Genomic DNA, 21359 nt, shown 5'->3' with positions numbered 1-21359 from the left:
AACCAGAGTAACAAATCTTTTCACCCTCCTCGCCGCGTCTCATACAACATGTTTTATTCTTGATGACATTCAGAATGAATGTCCTTAGTTTGTAGTCCATCTTAATGCTACTTATCCTATGAAGTGGTAACACTACCAATTATTTAGTTTTATAGATCATAATATCAGCAACAAAACATCTCTGGATCTTTTCACCCCCAACATGGTTAACAATGAAATCTTTACTGTTATACAATGTACATAGGATGGACTTCAATATATTTACGTCTCAATTTCACTCAAGAGTACTCACATGGACCAACCAACTTCAACAATTTATATTCTTTACTCTAAGGCTTAGCTGTTCATCCTTAAACCTTTTACTCCTCATAAAGAGAGAAAAACATCTACTCCTAATGTTCATGAATTTCTCGCTGGGGCTGATTGGATACTTTTAGTTACTTTACACAAGAGTCTTTGACTGAACAATCTGTTGCACTTAATCTAGGTTAAAAGTATATTCAAATTGTAAAAAATTTTACAGATACTCCCTCTAGGTCAAACAGAAATTCCTCGTAATAATTGCCATTAGATTAACTACGAATATATGTCGTAGGTTAATGAAGCCCAAGCCCTTTCCTTGGAGATTCTAAATAGCCTTGAGATTATTCAGTGTACAGGGAGTGGGGATCAGATTGTCGCCTACTTTAAACCTTGATAACTTGAAGACGACATTATCAAATAAAAAACCGGTTACCAAATAGGAAAGCTATTCTCGTCAGCTGACGATACGTAGTTCAGTTAGCATCAGGCCGTCATCATATGAGGAGATAAAGAGCTATAAGTGGAACGAGGAGCTTTCGAGGTCCGCTGTAGTCATGGCATTGGTTAATAATGGAGGTGAAATCTCCAATTCAACGATTGCTTCAACCTCAGGAGTGAATTTACGGACTGTTCAGTGTATCTGTAAGAAGCTAGAGGACACCTGGGATGTTGATGCCACCATAAAGAGGGCACCCAAGGAGGAGGGCGCCGGCAGGAAGGTCAGGGACACCGACTTTGTCGACAAGGTGAAGAAGATGGTTGAGGATGACCCTACCAGGTACATGAAGGCCATGGCGAGGGATCTAGGCTGCCATGAGAAAACAATAAGGGACTGTGTATCTGAGGATTTAAGGTGCAGGAGCTACAAGATGCAGGTGGACCAGATCTTGACCCAGAAGGCAAAGGACAACAGGCTGATGAAGTCAACAAAATTGTTCAACAAGCTCAAGCACCCAAAGCAGCTCGGGATGCTGTGGTTTTTCTCTTATGATATAAGATATAATTTCTGTCAAGATCAGAAGGTCAACAAGCTTAACAGCAGGTGGATAGCCACATGCACCAGCCATGTGAGGAAGGTAATGAAGACCAAGTTCCATGCAATGGGCATGGTGTTGGGGGAGGTGGTCAGTAGTGAAGGTCATGGTATGCATAGCCACATGTTTGAAACGGGTCTAAAGGTAAATACAGAGGTCTACCTGGATGTTATGAAGAAGATGGTTCTGCCTTGTATCCAAGGGGTGGCCAAAGACAGGCCCTGGGTGTGGCAACAGGACTCAGCACCCTGCCATGTGTCCAAAATCTCCATGCAGTGGTTAACCGAGAACTGTTATGACGTCGTAACAAAGGATTTGGGGCCTCATAACTCTCCCGAACTTAATCCTTTGGACTATTTTGTCTGGGGATATGGTAAGAGACATACGAACAGACATCAATACCAATCTCCAAACATTTGCATTCTTTGTATCCAAGTTATTCATCATATTCGAGGTAAAATATTTTGGGTCAGGCAGGGCTAATGAGTTAAAAAATGCTGTACCCTTGGACTAAAAAGAAGAAACCCACATATCATTTATAACTATAGTGTATTCGTATTTTTTACTTCATATTTTCTTAACTGAATGTAACTATTCATCTAGATATTTAAAAAAAAGCTGAATAATATATTTTTCATGCTTACGAGTATGTTTTAACACACAATAAACTCAATTATCAACATAAAATATACCTATCTAATGTTATTTTATACTCTAAATGTGTGTATATTTGATTCTGTATTTATTCTCATTACAACTTTTGTTAATTTAACGAATTTTCAAGGAAAATATGCTGCATGAAATTATATTTATCCATATGTTCTTTTTGAAAATTTTACTTGGTCCTTGAAGTAATCAGACGTGGCCAGTTGTACATTTCTCCCTCAATATGAAGTAGGTTTCCTAGAGTATATTCCAAAAAATATATATGTTAAATAAAATAAAAATAATTAAGCCCCTTAAAAAAACAAACATATAATGAAATCTGAGCAATACCCAAAATAGCCCAATTTTAAAAACAGTATTTAGAAAATTTTTAGGATCTATAAAAAAAATATAATGCAAGTGCTTCTAATATAAAAACTCACATTTAACCATTACAAAATAGAAATAACAAGTATTAAAATGAATTAAAAACTTTTTTTAATCCATTCCAACATTATCTATGTCGAATCAGGAAGAGCTTATTCAGTTGTTGTGTTATTTGTCTCAAGACTGAGAAGTAATATTATGGGTATTTTTTTTTATTATATAAGATTTTTACGTCCTATTTTAAGTTTAGATAGAATGCAGTATACCCAGGGCATGTAAAACCCATCAACGTTGTGACCCCCATAAAGGGTCTGAGTCAGTGAACAAGATGTCCCTCGGAATTTTTGATAATTTATGTAGGAACTCGGAACTAATTGATATGAATACCTGTTATGGAAATAATATTTATATTTTGTCAGAAAATGGACTTTTTAAAAATATTTAGAAATATAATTTTTTAAGCCCCATAACGGTAATTGAAGGAATAAAACAAAACATTACTCTCTTAAAAAGTGTCATTTGATCGAATATCTACATTTTTAATTTTGTTTTAAAGGCACCACAAATCAAAGTCGGATTACACCCCTTAAAAAATGGGAAAAAAAATCTTTGGAGATGAACATTTTTTAAATTTATCTTCTGCTAAATTAAACCTGGAATATTTTTCTATAATATATGTAAGCTATGATATTCCTCATCACTATGGATTATGAATAAGCTATTATGGTGTAAAAATGAGAATCATTTTTCAGCCTAAAAATGAAAACGTATCAAGCTCAAAACTAGATAACGAATTAAAAAAAGAAAAGAAACACTTTTATTTAAGTTTTATGTATCCTATTTTAATTTGGAGATTTTTTAAAGGGTAAAAACGACTTGGAACGATTATACTACCAAATTACTATAATCACAGATATTTCAGATAACTGAGAGAAATACTGGGATAAGTTTTGAATTCTGCAAACAAAGATAAATTATAGTATTGGTATCAATTCATTTATTCAAAATTTCTATCCCTAGCTGTTCCCCTGTATTTTTTTTTTATTTCATAAGATCTGTGACTTAATGTATAAAACATATTTATTGAATAAAAATATTTTTCATCATTAAATTATAAAAGAAAGAATTAAATTTTTCATATAGATTTATCGACTTTATATAATAAATATAGAAATATTTCTGTGAACTGTGTTTATTCTTGTGAGCATTTCTGTTTACTTTCCACTCCTACTCACCCAGGTAGTACCCGCCTGTCCCATTCTGACTTTATGTATGCAGTAAGTTCATCCCTACCAAGTCGTTATGTTGTTTGCTAGGAACAAGGAACTCGACACTCTAGCCTTGATAAGGACATCTACCCTAAGGCATGAAATAAAAACTGTGGTTGGTATATTGATTTGGTAAAGGGAACACAGTTTCATTAAATAAAACTACATGCTGTTTCCAATAAAGATGGATAATTCATTATCACTAGCCCCATTCATTAAGATTGTAAATCACTCCATTTCTCGATATAAAAATTTCCATAAATTATCTTAGGATCTGGAAATAATACTAAAATTTAAAAGCCTGACTGAAATATTAATCTTTAATGTATTTGTGTACATTTATAATTGACGTTACTTGTAATAACTTTAAAAAACTATGATTTGTATGATTTATTGATATTTAATCATTTATTGCTTGAAAATATACATAGATCCCAAACAATGGACTCATAAGAATATTTTTAAATTTTAGAGAATAAAAATACGTTTAGAGGGGCTTTAGTAGCATTTTTTTATGGGGTTTTTAAAGACATAAAATTGATTGATTACTCATTGCAACTGCATTTTTGCCTTCAAGGTAAACCTAAATTTAATATTGTTATTTATGACATAAAACAACAAAAAAGATCCCGTTATTAGAGTATATTTGATTTTGAGCCATATTTCGAAATAAAAACTTAAAGATGACAATTATAGATATTAAAAATTGATTAAAAACATTTTAACATTTAAATAATAATGATTTAGTAAGTGATATTAAATATAATTCTACCAAATTTATTTAGTCCTACAAAAATCAAGTAAAATGAAAAATCATATTAGAATCCAATATTTTTAGCATGCTTATTTTAATTTTTTATATTATAGCTTAAACTAAAGACTATACATTATATTGGCATATACAAATCTTTGTATATGTCAATACTGTCAATAAAAAACTGACTTTGATTGATTTTTTCAGATTAATTTTGAATTTTATTATTGAATATTTATATACTTGCCTATATAATATTAACTAATTATTACAATTTGTCAAAATAATCGACATACTCATATTTAATTTAGGAACTTTATCATTAATCCATACATTGTTTGAATATTCTATAAACAATTAAACTGAAAAACAATCAGTTAATTTTTATAGAAAATTAAAACGATGTATGATTTTATCAAAATGATAAACAGGTAGCAGCTATTTTAAGATATTCTTCTTCTAAACGTAGCTGTTTGTTTGGGGAAGATTATTTCAAGATCCTTTGTCTTCAGCCCTTTTTTTTTACAGCATTAGACTATTTATATGAAACCCTATTTCCCATCTCTAAAAATAAAATGGTAACCATGGCCCTCTTTTACGCCATAGTCTTATCTGTTTACTGAATAGGTTCTTTCAAGGATATAAATTTGTTTATGATAGCAGTGTCTGAGACCTTGGAATCAATTTCAAAGTCCTTGGGTCTATTGGTCAACACCATCAATACTGAAGTGTTATCTTCGCAAGGGGGTGTGTATAAAAAAAAGACCACACAATATATTTATACATATATTTTACTGATCATGGGTGTTAGCATTTATAAGCAAAATATGTAAAACGGTCAAATCATCAACAACGTCATTTGTAGTCACTTAAAACAAAACTTACAAAAAAAATTCTCAAAATTGAGGCTTAATTGTATTTGTATTTTTTACTGTTTATTGTCAATTTGTATCAGAAGCTATTTTGATTATTACTTTTGTCTCAGTAAAATAAATATTTATAATATATAATAATTGGAAAGACTACATCGGGGTCAAATTATAGCTAATAAGTTTACCGAAAGTTTTAATCTAAAGTTAATACTCTTGTATCTCAATTAATCCCATAAATTTGAATATATAGCCTGTAACTCACCAAAATTTGTTCAGAAAATATTATAATACATTATATTAAAAAAAAAAAAATAGTTGTATATTTATTCTTTTTAGTTTAAAATTTGTACTAGGGTTAACTTATCACATTTAAACCTATATCCCTCACAAACAATAGTTGAAATAAAAAAATAATAATCACTGAAGAGGAAAAATTAGACACTGAAAATAAGAGACAATGTAAAAAAATATTGAGGTGATAATAGTTTCAAGTAATAACATTATAATTAGGAGATTACATTTAATCATTTTGAAATAATCTAACAAAAAAATTGACAAAATGGATAGAACACTAATATTTTACGTATTAAAAAAAAGAAAAAACTATAGATCGTAGCTTTTTTCAGAAAAGTGCATTAACTTTAAAAGTTAAACACAGGTGAACTCAATACATATGTCGATCTACAAACCCTGTTTAAGCCTCATTAGGTTCAAAAGGGGAACCCATGCAAAATTTCAAGTTCCTAGGCGCAACAGAGTGGGCACGCATAAAGGACATACAAAGACAATTACAATTTCTCTTTTTTTATATATACACAGATAATTTACGGAATTTAAAAAAAAATTACTATATAATCATTCATATATGTCCCTTTCAAAGATAAAATTATAATGATGAGAGCTCTATTTGAATTTTATCCATTATAAAGATGAAACACGAGTACACAGATCACAGACATAATAAAATTTGCATTGATTCTATAAAAAGGAAATTTAATCAATTAACACTATATATTATTTATATTATGTTTTAAAACACTTATGAAGAAGACATAATAGAATTACAAATTTTCATTTACGTCCAATATATCCAACAGATGAAAAGTTGACTTTACCTATTATTATTATTTCTCCCGTTCCCCTTTTTGAATACACATAATATCTATTTATTAATGAAAACTTATCCTACATTTTATCCAACTAATAATAAAGAAATACATTTAATAACATCAAAAAACAAAACAACAAATAAGTGAGTGAGTGAGGAAATAAAACTGGTAGATCTGGCTAGAGATCAGATAGGAAAATTACCACACGACTTAAGAACAAAACGACGAAGACAGGATCTCCACCAAGTTCTCATATATAATTATTTAAAAACACTAGTTTTACTTATAATGGTTGAAAGACCCTGAATTGTCTGTCAACGAAATCCTCGTGTCATCCTCGTCTTTATCATTGAGCTCATAGTCTGGCTGAAGTATAAAATACAAATAATTTTTGGGACAATTGCATCTGCTTTTAGGTGAGCCCGAGACGTCGCTGTATCCCACCAACCAATCTGGTTTTTTTTAAGCTCTATTCTGAGTATATCCCCAATTTTTCTGTTCCACAATTTCCGTTACAAGTATCATTCAACTACATTTAAGAAAAAAAAGAAGTAAAGAGGACTACGCGTGATCATTACAAAAGTACAAATGCCTCTCTGTTTAATCTTTTTTCGACTTTTTAGTGAAGTCCGTTGATTTAGCTAGACGATATCGTTGCCATTTTTCTCTTGAATTAGTGAACGGATTTCTCGTAACCGATCGCCAACATATAATCTACTTTTTTGTCAATGATGTCACTTAAACCGTAGGAAAAAAAATTAATTTTCTATTAATTGTGAAAACAAAAGCCCTTCTAAATTATTTTAAAATCTTTTAAAAATCAGGATTAATTGTGAAAATCCCCAAATGGATATATTTACTGAAAATATTCAGTTTTCAAAAAAGGGTTGACTTTTAAAACACTTTTTATAATAGAAAATCTTCAACTACTTAAAAACACTATTTTAAAAGAGGACAAATATATTCTTTTAGAAGAATTATATTGAGGTCATGAAAAGGCCATTTAGGTAGCCCAACTATCTCTCATTATCCTGAAAATTTACTCCAAAATTATTGGAGTATCTTTTAATGAAATCAGACTGTATAATGGATAAGAGTTATAACGGACAAGAGTGCCCTTTCCTTCACATGGGGAATAACTTCTTCATTTTAATGATTTTTGCCCAAGCATCGGAAATAATTTTGATCTTTTTGTGTTCCCGCAGGATGATGCACCTGTATACATTCAAAAAGGCCCTGAAGTGGTTGGACGACAACTTTCCTTTTAGGCCAAAGAAAATCCCAACTCCCAACTCACCAGATTCCAATCCATTGGACTTAACTTTTTGCGTGCATATTGATTTCAAGGTTTGCACCTTCTGTCACCCACATATCAACAACCTCAAGGACACCGTCAACCAGTACTGAAGTAACTTGTCTGAGGACTACATATGCAATGTGTGCAAAGCTTTCCGTGGCCGCCTGGAAGCCATCATTGCTGCCAAGGGGGATACATGGATGATTAGGGTAGTCAATATATCATATTATTATGATATTTTTATTTAATTGACATACCCTTTTACAACTGGTTGCTGAAATACATCATGATAAAGTTCTAGATTGAAAATTTAAAGATTTTTTTCGCTGCGCCTGGTACAGCCTAGCCCAAACTGTGTGTAAGTGAACTGCTGTGCCATGAGGCAAGTTAAATTTATCCACGGCTTCCTTCCTGAGCATCAAGGAATCCTTGTACATTGAACAAATGAAATAAATAAACATTTTTTTGAAATTGGAGTGAGCTCAGAGTCTTACATCCTAATTATTATTTAGGATTTAAAAAAATAATATCAATAATATTACATTAATATAAATATAGAAAAACCCTTCACCATAATGATTAGAAACAAATGTAACATATACTCCTGTGTTTAATAATTGTTTATTTTTTGTCTTTTTTTTTTTTTTTGTCTTGGCCACTCTCTTTCTCTTATTGAAATCAATAATTTATATATATAAATACACATACGCCCACTTAAACAAAAATACACTTCAACTTAATTAAAGGCATTTAATAAAACAAAATTCATATATCCCACTAAAATAAATACAAAAACATGTTAAAACACGGAAGTGTAGAGTTTGTTTATTAAATGACTATCTGTTTTAAAACAAAAAGGTGAAGTTTCACAAGGGATAAAAAACTGCACATATCATAGTCCGAGGAAGCAAATTATGCTGAGATTTTTTAATAACCTGCAGAAATAATATTCCCCATTTTTTCATTTTTCCCATAAAAGTACCATATTCTTGTATCTCTATAAAGAAATTTGCCCTTATATCTAAAGTACCAATAAGTATTCTATACTTTAGTCATTTTTCTGATGATGATAGTTAGTAATTTTTTTTGCGACGCGGAAGCTTTTCCTGACAGGGTAATTTATTGCCCTTATCTTCAGGTATTTAAGAAATGGGTAGCATGTCGGAGTTTGACTGGATTTTCTAAGATCCGACGCACTAAGAAAAAGAAAGACGCATTTGCAATACAGGTCTTGGAAATGGTACATAAATCCCAAAAGCTAATTTTTATTTTTGGAGGATATTTTGCTTATTAGCTCAGCTGATTGTACTGTTTCACCGATTCCAATCGTCCAGACCTTTATATCAAAGAGATAAAGTATTGCAGGAATTTCCCACGTAAGGGACTACTTTCGAGTCAAAATTTGTATAGGATTAACATTAAATGAAAAAATGGGCAATATTATATTTATTCTTTATTTTTCTGGGAGGCGGGATTTCCATTTGGGGGCAAGTAGATGTCTAATATCGTTTTTTTTTTATTTGGTCCAGATTTTGATCTTGAAAAAGAGCATTTTCTGTATAAATTGAAAAATGATGATGATCCTTGAGCTATTCACTTTAGGCTAAGAGCCTGCTTACAATATATGTTCTTTGTTACATTACCTAATTTAATATTATCGTCCTCATTTGGAGCCTGAACGTTTTCTGTTTTGGGAATTGATATTATTAATAGAACTCAGTTTTACTTTTGCAATCTGATCTTTAATAGAATGTTATTTTGTTTTTGTTTTTCAGGAATGGGTGGGTCTTTTTTTCTGCTAATTTTTCTAGAGCTTCGTTCGTATTAATGTCTTGTACATTATCATTGTCATCATCGAATGGTTTAGATGTTTTTGTAGATAAATAAGATACATTTGAATCCGCATTTATTTTCAAGTTAATTCTAAAATTTTCGTTGAGAACAGACTCATATTCGAAGATCTGCAGTATTTTCCTAATGCAACTTAGACGAATGTGACCAAATCTAAATCTGCGCCCTGGGAAATTTCCGATCAACGAAACATCTAAGCACTGCAAAAATTTGATGTATATAACACGGGGCACCACTCGCCAGTTATCTCAAAGACATAGTTTGAAGTTCTCCAAGCATTTTTATTGTTTTTAAAGTCGGCTTCTAAGTCATCCAGATTTGGATCTGACAAGGAATCATCCACGTCAACAAACATGAAGATCAGTTCCTTTTACCTTGTCTACTCTTTTAAAGGTATTAGTTGCAGATATTTTGATTTTTTTAAAAATCTATTTTGAAGTTGTCGATGTTTTTTATTCTCATATCAATTGAATTAACTTCTCCTGTTGGTTCATCTACTTTAGTATTATCAGTCTTCTTCATCAAATCTAGCCTTGGACCAATATTTAAAGGGATTTTTGTATAAAATAGTGCTTAACCATATCTATATCGGGCTTGAGCCCCCGAAATTTCATTTTTAGTCAAATCAAAATGAATGGCTACTTTATAAACTGACAGATGTTTCATATTTACATTATTATCTACACGTTTGTTTTCCAACTCTGTAATGGTCACAAAAAAACTATCCCACTTAAATCTTGAACTGAGGCTAATTGTTTCCAACGCATCTTTGATATTATTCTCATATTTTATGAGGGCTTTAGCATTAGATAACTTATTTTTATTTTCCAAGTAAGGAGTCTCAGGCGGAGGATCCGTTGAATTTCCTTCCCTTTTGATAAAAAAGTAAAGGAATATAAGAGATTTTATCTAAATCGATGAAGCAGAATCGAAGGGGGTAAAAGGGAAATGAAGATGCTCATATGTTAGATGTTCAAGTTAGAAAGAGAGCAATTGTAGGGGGGAAAAAAAGATGGAGAACAAAAACAAAGGAAGGGAATTATTCCTTATTTTATTATTATGATGAAAATCACTAATTAGTCACTTAGGTTAGCACTTATCACTTCTAAAAGACATTCAACAAGCACTTATGGGTTCATTTAGGAACAAAGACAGTTTTTATATATAAAAAATCAAACTATATCCGTACTTTTACGTAATATAAGCACACCTTCCCTCTAGCCATACGTAATTTGCAGAATACATTTAATTCATTTATCAACCAAGGGGTTTTCCTTTTTTTTTGTAAACAAAATCAAGGAAAACAGATATCAAATGATGAAAATCCAGTTTAGAATGGTATGTTAAAAATAAGAAACTGAAAATCAACGTGGTAAACCCGACAGTTTGAAGAATGTTTTGGAAGAGAGAAAGAATGATGCTCATGACGTTTCATTTGATCAGTTTTGACAAAAGAAGGAGAAAATGATATAAAAACTGACACTTGCTAGAATTACTCCGATATCGATCCACAATTTTACTCTAAGTCCAACCAGGACTTCTTCATAACTCCAGCATTTAGGAGATCTGAAATGTGCTGTCTTTTTGCTTGTTACTTGCTAATGATTGTGAAATTACTAAATGATTAGTATAGTTTATTTATGTAAAAATGACAGTGGAAACAGAAAATCAAAAAACAATCACAAAACATTTTCATACTAATTAAAAAATAAACAACAATGAACAGTACACCTCTTGCTGCCCTCCCCTGAATATTAACCAAATAAAGAATGTTATAAAAAGAGATAAGATTTGTGTATTAGTCAGAATAAACATCATTATCACTTTTAAATATAAACGATAAACATAGCATAAAAAAATTTATCAAATTTCATACTAAAAATATTTGATATTCTAGGTATATATATACCTTATCAGATGATTGGAGAGACTGAAAGCTGTTACACCCATCCTTTTTTCTGGAACATTCCAGAATATATTTTACACTATTACACCAAAATATATTGTTTTATTATTTCATAAATATCTAAGAGAGATCGGGGAGAGTTGCAACAAGTCAGAGAATCAAAGGAGTCAAATCAGGAGCTATTCTGATTAATACTTTTGTCTCAATAAAATAATTATTTATAGTATATAATAATTGGAAAGACTATATCGGGGCTAAATTATAGCTAATAAGTTTACCGAAGGTTTTAATCTGAAGTTAATATTCTTGTATCTCAATTAATCCCATAAATTTGAATATAGAGCATGTAACTCACTAAAATTTGTTCAGAAAATATTATAATACATTATATTAAAAAAAAAATAGTTGTATATTTATCCTTTTCTAGTTTAAAATTTGTACTTGTGTTAACATATCACATTTAAACCTACATCCCTCACAAACAATAGTTGAAATAAAAAAATAATAATCACTGAAGAGGAAAAATTAGACACTGAAAATAAGAGACAATGTAGAAATATTAAGGTTGTAATAGTCACTGACTTCCACTCCAACACACAATTTTTTTAGTATATATTTTATAGCCTGCATAATTACTATTGGGTCAATTGAGGCTATATACTATCAATATACATCTAATTTATTGCTATAGGTAGTTATTAGTTATAATATGTAGTAAAACAGTGTGTCAGTTATAAAGAAAATATTTGGAATATAAGATATTTGACAAGATGAGCAACAAAAGAAATGGATAAACATCTACTGTTGCTAATACATTACTAAGTTTCACAACACAATTTATCTTCTCGTAACCAAGGAACAAAAATACAAACACTTACTTCAACGTTGCTATTTACTCTGATGATATAAACTGTTTGCATGACTTAGTAATGATCTAGCATGGCTAGTGACTATGCTCTACCCAACATAATGATTTATACTTGAAAGATGCTCAGGAATTGATAATGTATAGATAATAGAATACGTTTGAAATTTGTGAAGAAAATTTATAAAACAGTAAAATTTCAAGTTTGCCAAATTAATAGTAATTAATACATTTATAGGAAAAAAACTTTACAAACACTCATTCTAAGCTTTAGATTATAATCAAGTTTGATATACATAATAATTGCGGGAGTCAGAGCCGGTATAGATTTTCTAAGTTCTGACTCCGAATCCACCAAAATAAGGCAACGACTTCAACTCCATCGCCCTAAATAGAACTACATTAAAATTTAAAATTAACTCATTTCGGAGACATTTAATGTATTAGACTGCAAAGGACAGAAGGAGCCAGATGCAGCAAATGTTGTCATTTTCTATATATATTTTTTGCTGATATTTTATATCATTAAATTTCAAAATAAGAATGTTTTTTAGCCAAGGCAGAGCTCTGAAGAGGATTGTGAGACTGAATTTATTCAATTTATAAACCTTGATCTTCAAATGTAATATAAATCATCTTACTTATATCCAAATTCCTATAATACATTAAAAATCGTTCAACACCTGAAAAAGTTTGGCGATATATTCCCGCAAAAAATATTGTTAAGTCTATTTATCTTTATTTCTAACTCAAACTTTTTTTTCTTCTGCGGAGACAGTTTTAACATTTTACTATAGGGTTTCAAATACAATTGGAGGAAAAACTTCTCATTCTTATAGTCTATAAAAAAATTCCAAATAATAGCAGACATATGTTTGTATTGATTATTAAATTTCGGTGTCTCTAAATAAAACTATATTCAATTAATTGAACAAAAAAAAAAAAAAAAGAGTTTCAACTGTCCCCTGCGTATACTATTATATTGGATTAGTAAGTCAATTTATTCTCAGTAGATAAATGCAATTATTATTTCCTGAGAAATTTTCTTTGAATAGGATTCTGGGAATCCAATTTTAAAATGACGGGATCTTGTTAATAAATAAGAGGAAATTTTTGTATTTATTTTATATTTTAAGAAGAAATAAAACATTTTAAGTTATTCCTTCCTATTTAAGTTATACTTAAATGGGATATGAAATGAATCAACATCTATCTATTGATAATGCATTCATAAGTTCCTGAAAAAAAGTGATGTTCTCGTAAGATTTATTAAAAATTTTCTGATAGCTGCATGACTCCAAAAACTTCCAAGAAAACGTGTATATATGTATCAAAAAGTATCAGTAAGTAGTTCAAGTATAATGAAGTTTAATTTTTTCAAACCCCAATTGGAAACAAAAAAACTTATTACATGTTTTCTAGTTTTTCTTGAGGAAATTTTGAGCCTTTAAGTGAGTTATTATTATTATTATTTTTTTTCTTAAAGATAAATGGGCAAAACATAAATATTTAATTCAAACATATATCTACATAATATATTTATTGTTTAAAGAAACAAAGAAAAAGTGCAATCATATCACAATGTAACAGTTCAATCTAATAAAATTAAAATGACCTATTGTTGTTGTAATCAAACCTATGGAGTCCAACAATTAAATTATGCCTCAAGGTAGTATTTCGTTGATTCCCTGAAAAGTGAATAGAATATTTTTGTGTGAAAAGGGATCCTTCTACACGTTGTCTTGACGGCGTCTCTTAATTTATTCAACACCTTGTAATTAAAACACCTTGCAATTAAATATATATATTCACCATAAAAAAAGGGACTTACGACGCCACTGGCTTGGACTATTAATAGAATCCCAGACGTAAAAATGTTATCCCTGGGTGACTTTTGGTTTGAAGTGTATTGATGAAGGAGTTTTTGAGCATTTTCATTATTGGTTTTTTTTAGTTTAAATGACGTCACCCACCATATTTCATTATAGTCCATTATCCAAACTTACATGAATTATAATTTTAACCAGATCCCTCTCAAAAAGTACTGCAAGGCAAATGAATTTTCTGATACTATTTACTTGCTTAATAATAGATTGTAAAGACTTTGGTCACCTCTTCCAGGATCGGAAACCAAACTGAGACACCAGGATTTTTTTTTTTTTTTAATTGATTATATTTTTTCTGGTATGTAGAAAAAAATGAGTGTCATATTCAGAATGTTACAATGTTATTGTTCCCCATTCTTTTTATGCTTACCCCCCTTTTGAAAATAATATGATGACCCCACATTTGAAATTTCTTCCCTAAAAAAAGAACATGAAAAAGTTCAGCAGAAATTTTTTTCGAATAATTGTCTAAATGCATCGCCAGATTTCAGACGGTGTAAAAAAAAACCTACGAGACTCATTTTGCCTTTGTTTAATTTATATATTTTTTATTGATTTTACTCTTGATGTCAAAAGTTTATAATAAAACTTCTGAATGCATTCCTTTATGTTTTTGCATTATCTATATATGTTCAAACTTTAACTCATTTGTAATATAAATAAAATTCGTTCCCTGTATTTGCTAAAAGAGACTTAGATTTAATATTTATATTCAAATTTCTTGCGGATTCTTTCAAGTTTGTATTCCATTAGGCTATCTAGTTTCCTTGTTATATTAACAGTGCTCTTATTTTCAATAAGCTCCTGTCGTTATTTCTCTATATGACTTCTGATTGTGGCCTCTCTTTTTTGTACGTTAATTGATAAACTTTTAGTTGAGCTCTATAAACTATTCATTACCTCTTCTATTGTCCAACCTGCATCCAAATCTTTCTGAATTTCATTTATCCATTATTTTATAGGACGTTTTACGTCCTAGAATTGACAAAGTTTTATTCTTAACTTTTATTATAAGTCACCTATGAACTCTACTCTCTATTAGTACAGCTTCTAAGAAGAAGTTATTTGACAGCCTACAAAAAGATAAAGAGGTAATCAATTTTTGCTCCTCAAATTTATGTTTTCATTTTTTTTAATAAACATGGGATTGTAATATATATTTATATATGTCAGTCATATCAGTATTTTTTTATCTTTAACACAAGCAATCCCAAGAGAGTTGTAAAGTTTCTAATGATAAAATGAGGTATATTTGAAATAACTCTTTCAACACTCTTCTTGTTCAAATATTTAACAAAATCTTCTTTTTAGTTCTCCAATGTGCCGTGACTTATACGTAAAAATCAAAAAGTGTTTGAAAAAACTCGTGAAATAATCCTTCTTATCTCAAAAACCCTTATATCAAAGAGTATAGGGCAATATCAAGCGCTCATTAGCTCAATTTACTCTACATTACGCCTTTTCTTTTTCTTTTTTAACATTTATTTAACTGATCAGATGGAGTTGCACCAAATAAGGATAAGTAAACATTATGGTAATTCAATTACTCCATCTGACCTGAGCAATATCATGTGAAGAAAATATAGATTGTGTAAAATTTCTTCTGTAGGAACGAGCGAGTATCGAACCTACGCATATTAAGTTGAAGAGATTAATTTCTCCCAAGTGCGCTGTCTTATAAGCTAGGACTAATTTGTTACCTTATTAATATGTTATTACTATGGATAATTACCCTATTAGGAGAATTTCGCTCTGCACTGCTTTTCTCACTGAAAGGAAGAGAGGTCAATGTGGAGGTCTTATTTATTTTGAGTCGAGCTTTTCCGGATTTAGTTCAAGAACATGATCCAAAAGATCGCGACATTATGTCTCTCATGCCATTGTGGGATATATTGTAGCTTGCATTCTTTGAAGGAAATAAAGGAATTATTAACCTTCTTCTATTATTATTTATTTATTTGTTTGGTTTCGACAATGGGCTAAAAAATAGCCCAATATCATTATATAAATATTTCATCACTTCCATGACTGTTTACGACTTTTTGACATAAAAGGATTGATTCTTTTCCGAAATTCTACTTTTTGTAACTCCAATAACCTATAAATCATATTACTTTTTCATGATCATTTCGTCATTTTCTGTTACTTTATGCATGGAGGCTGTATTTGCCAATTTTATAGGAACTTTGGCGTGAAGTTAAGTGATAAAGTTGACTAGGAAGTTCAAATTCCCTCGTGATCCATTAAGGTCCACATATGGATTTACATAGACCACGTGTCGAGATCCATTAGAGTCGAAAGTTGTATTACTTAAATTATAAAATTAATATTTTTATAGGGGTACTTCTGTGCTAACTGTACTTCTGTAACTAACATTTTTAATAAAAATAATGTTTTTATATGACACGTTATATTGGAGATAATCATCACGTATTGATTCCATTCTCTCATGAATTCAAATTGGATGAAATATGACACTTTTCTATTTCTTTTTATAATTTTTTTGAGTATGAGAAACATACCCCAAGAAATAAAATATAATATTATTTCAATAATATTAAAAAAGAACATAATATTAGAATATTTATAGAACAATATTGATAAATTAAATTTAGGTTTGAAATAAATTGATTACTAATAAGAATACACCAAGAAATTTACTTTATAAAACACAATTTTAATTATTATTCCAGTAACAAATTATTTAGATACAATTTCCTAAACAGAATTATACAAAAATTATTGAAACTGAAAAAATTAAAATAATCGTGAAACCGGTTATCTCAGGAATTTCCGGAATGAATATTTATCTCTAAACACATATTGACCCAATAATCCTTGCATATCATCCTTTTTCGATATTTTTTTGATAATAAAGATTAATTTCTGAAGTGTTGCTTCTGAGCAATAAAGAAAAGATAAAATACACGTTTAGTGTTTTGACATAAAATATATTTTATATTATTTGAAAAAGGAGAAGACGAAAAAATCATAATTCTTGTATAAATAGCTAGAATTTCTAAAATGCATCTTATTTTTTTGTTTTAATCTATTAAATAATTAAAAATTTAATTTATACTTTATGATAATTTTTTTCAAAGATTATCATTTGTATAAAACCCTACATACCAATTATAACAAACAAACTTAGTTTTTATTTAACAAGATTGACACCTTTTTCCACTATTCTCATCCTGATGTATGAGATTATATTGTCAATTTATAAGACTTAAATAAAAAATATACAAAAACGACTTTAAATTTTCCAATTTGGTATGAAAAGATATGCAGTCTTTTATTTTTCATTCTTGAGTTATTGTTATCAGTGTGAAGAATTGTGTTCTAATAATGAATATAATTTAACAAAGTCAGATACACAATTTAGTTTGTAGCAAAGGGTTTTTATGGCAAAAGTGTTGAAGGCGTATTTAATTATTTGCAAAAAATCAAGCCTCTATAAAATTAGGGCTTTTGGAAACAAAAAAAAATAATGGAAAAGTAATTTACATAAACATATGGATCTTTAGTGATTGTCATCGATATTGTTCATAAAAATATTTGTTTTTTTGTTTTGGACATTGAGATACGCTCACGGATCTAACGAGATAGTTCTGAGAAATTAACTAAGATGTATTAAGATAGCTACACGAAATACACATATATCATAGTTCCTACAAAATCAATTTGTTAGTACGCTCATAGCCACTCTAACTTCTTTTTTGTTAAAAAATGATATACTTCCTAAATGTAAAAGATTTTGTCTCGCTCTCTCTCTCTGTCATTGTTTCCCCCCCAAAACTCGGCTCTTCCTCTACAGTAGTCCTCTCATTTTTGATGTACAATTTCTCTTTTCCATTTTTGATTATACTCAGCATCTTAGACTCGTTTCAGTCGATCAAAATACATAGTTTAAGTCATATGGAAATTAATATCAGAAAAACATCAATCTATGAAGATGTTTAGTAAGACTACATAGGGACACGTGGTTTTTCAAATAGTGTAAGTGATGATTTTTGTGTTATGATAAAAAAATTTTAAACGATTAAAAGTTTTTTTTTTTTTTTAAATAATGATTGGAAAATGAATTTCACAAAAAAAGTTATTTTTGGGATCTACAAAAATGGATATTTAGAACCATTTAAAATACTTGACTATATAGTTATAATTGATTATTATAAATAACATTCTATAAAATTATAGTATGAGTAGAAAAATGGAAATACATGCGATATTTCTAATTTACGTAGGAAAAAAATATATAATATAAATTAAAATTTGAATACATACATTACTAAAAGTATCTAATTATTCGTTATCCGTTAAAAAAGGGTAAGTATTCAAAGAGACGTAGATAGCTTGAATAACTATATTTAATTATAATAAATGATTATTAATGAACTACAAGCGAGTTTGTTTATTGACAAATATATATTTATATATACACATAATTTTCAATTTCATTAATTTAGTGGTTGATGCTAAAATATCGGCCTCCTTAACATATATCATGAAGTATTTTGTAGTGTTTGTCAACACTTCAATTTTTTTTAGTAATCTACATAATTAAATGACAACATTTTTGGCCATTAAATACCGAATAACTTTAGTTTCCCTTCTCACTTCTATAGTATAAACTATCATTTAACAAAATAAGGGGAAATAATGGATTTTAGATTCACTCCACTATCCTGAACAAATCAGATTTTCGGAGCTGTATTAAAAACAATTATTTTATCAATGTTTCTTTTGACATTTTAGCTCATTTCTTTTTTTCAACATTTCAATCTTCTTTGGCGCATAAAAGTTGTAAGAGAGGGGTAGTGATTTTGAACAAAGTATTTACTTTGAAGCAAGAGTTATAAATAAAGGGTCAATAAATCATTATGAAGGATTAATTAAGTTGTCAAAGCATTATTATTATTTTTTTTTGTTTGGTTTTCCTTTAGTGAAAGGGATCTTTAGGTTTGAAAAATTTGAAAGGCTTTACTACCGAGTGGTACATTAAAAACTTAGCATTTTGAATTTTAAACTTCAACAATGTATAATTTATTAATTAACAATAGAATTTCAACAAAATTAATAATTTAAATATTTTTGTCTGAGCTCTCTTGATTATTAATGTAGCCCCCCCTTAAAAGCAATGATGGTTTCTAGGCAGCATCAGAAGCCCTTGCACACGCTTAGGATGAAATTATCTGTCATGGCGTCCCAGTGATGGCTGAAAGTGACTTTGAATGCCTTAGTGTTTAGATGACGGATACCAGAGGCCTTCCTCTTTACATGCAACCAAAAGGTGTAGTCAAGGAGGTTGGCATTAGGCCTGTAGGAGCACCAAAATTGTCATAAAATGAGTGCAAAAGAACTCAATAGACTAATTCAAAAGAGTCTTACTGTGGAAGAGATGGTTTTCTTTCAGTGTTCGTGTGAAAAGTGGCTTCTCCGCCCTTCTGGAGGCTCTTTCTACTCTCTTTTTTTTATTGGTATCTGCACAGTTTGTTGTGAAACTCCGATATCTCCTGCATGGGCCCTCATAGACTTGGGGGTACCCTGGGCTGATTTTTAACTCTTGGGCGTCCAATTTGGTCTTAATGGCATATGCCATTCTTTTTCTTTGACGTTTTGGACTTGTATACGGTGTAGACAGTGGTCCTAGAGACGCCAAACTTCTTTGAGGGCGACGAATAGAAATTCGTAGTTAATGTTCAAGTGTCAATTTCTCGACTTGTACGTAAGCTAGAGAGCTCTGATTTGTTCTCTTTTGTAACTAATTGTTAGTGTTTTAATAGATCAAATTTTGGATGTATTTCAATCACTCAACCTTGATTAATTATTGAATTAGTAAGTGTTCAAATTTCAAAAGAGCAACCAGAAAGATTACTATTTGCAAGAGTACAAATAATATCATTAATCAAAACAGGTAAAAATATGAAAATGTAAATTAAAAAAACTCAAGTGGACTAAGATATTCTGTTCTTTTTAAATGAAGATTCCATCGGGGGAGAAAAATATATTGAATAATATTTTGAACTTGCCTTTTTGTCAATACAAAAGAAGTAGTTTACATAGTACACAACTGTATATCATTAATATTTTTCAAAACACAATTCTACTTGTCATTATATAAATTTAAAATTTTTAAAGTTTTTTATTATTATTTAGTTCATAAATAATTTAAAAATAACAAAAAAAATCACCTCTGCTTAAAAGAAGATAAAAATTGATTAGCAAATATTAAAAAAACTTGATACACTATTCAATGGAATTATTTTATAATTATTTATCACAGTTTCTAAATTGAATATTCAGATTCATTTTTTTACATGAGGAAAGGTTAATGAGTTTCTTTTTAGAATGAATTATAGATAATTTTTCCTTATATTTTTAATATTCCTGTACCGTGTTCTGAATTTGAGGAAATACCATAAATTTTACAAATGATGGGGTAGAAGTAATTGTTTTCTTTTGAAACTTATATTATTTCTCATTTTTGGTGATAATTGACTTAATTCCAATGTTGTGTTAAAATAAAATAAAACACCTATTAGTATTTTTTTTTAAAGGGAACTTTTAAAAATCCCAAGTTTTAAAGTTTATTATGTTAATTATTTTTAGCTATTAAAAATGTCGACGCATTGAAGTAACGATAAAATAACGATAAGTTTTGACGTTTTTCTTTTATGTTTAATTTGTTTAACATTTATCAACTTTGTTTTTTTACATAACTGAATACATTTTATTCCCAAGTTGATTTATTTATTGATCTAATAAACCTCAGACATTTCATTAACTCGTAGATGTATGAAGAGGTAATTTTTATTCCCAATGGTCAATAAACAATATTTGTATCTTAAAATAAATTACTCCCATGGGATTCAAATCCCATGACTTTTATTTATATCATATTAGTGTTTCAAGTATTTCACAATTTCTCCTTACCCATGTATCTTGCCAAATTGAACTAAATTAAATTATTAACGATCAATTAATTATTTTTAATCCTCTTTTATTATTCATATATATTCATTCATATTCGTTCAAATTTTTAGCAATTTTCTCAATTTCATTTTGAAATAGAAAAATGTGCCTATAAATTAATAGAATTACTGAATAATTATTGAATAAGTCCACTTTTGAAACATTGTCTTCTAAGCTAAATATTTATTTGTTCATTAGGCACGTTGT

General features: G+C 29.4%; 1 protein-coding gene across 1 annotated transcript in view; it reads left to right on the top strand.

The window, feature by feature from the left end:
• The first annotated feature begins 18065 nt into the window (after positions 1-18065).
• LOC121113689 (FMRFamide receptor) overlaps positions 18066-21359 on the top strand; it is a 30491-nt gene continuing 27197 nt past the window's right edge. The window contains exon 1 of the mRNA XM_040707534.2: positions 18066-18176. The gene's annotated coding sequence lies outside the window, so the exon portion shown is untranslated. The remainder of the gene's footprint in view (positions 18177-21359) is intronic.

This window comes from Lepeophtheirus salmonis, chromosome 2, assembly GCF_016086655.4.
Source record: "Lepeophtheirus salmonis chromosome 2, UVic_Lsal_1.4, whole genome shotgun sequence".
NCBI classification, from domain to species: domain Eukaryota; kingdom Metazoa; phylum Arthropoda; class Copepoda; order Siphonostomatoida; family Caligidae; genus Lepeophtheirus; species Lepeophtheirus salmonis.
Note: the sequence above shows the minus strand (reverse complement) of the source record. Positions and strands in the feature narration are given on the sequence as shown.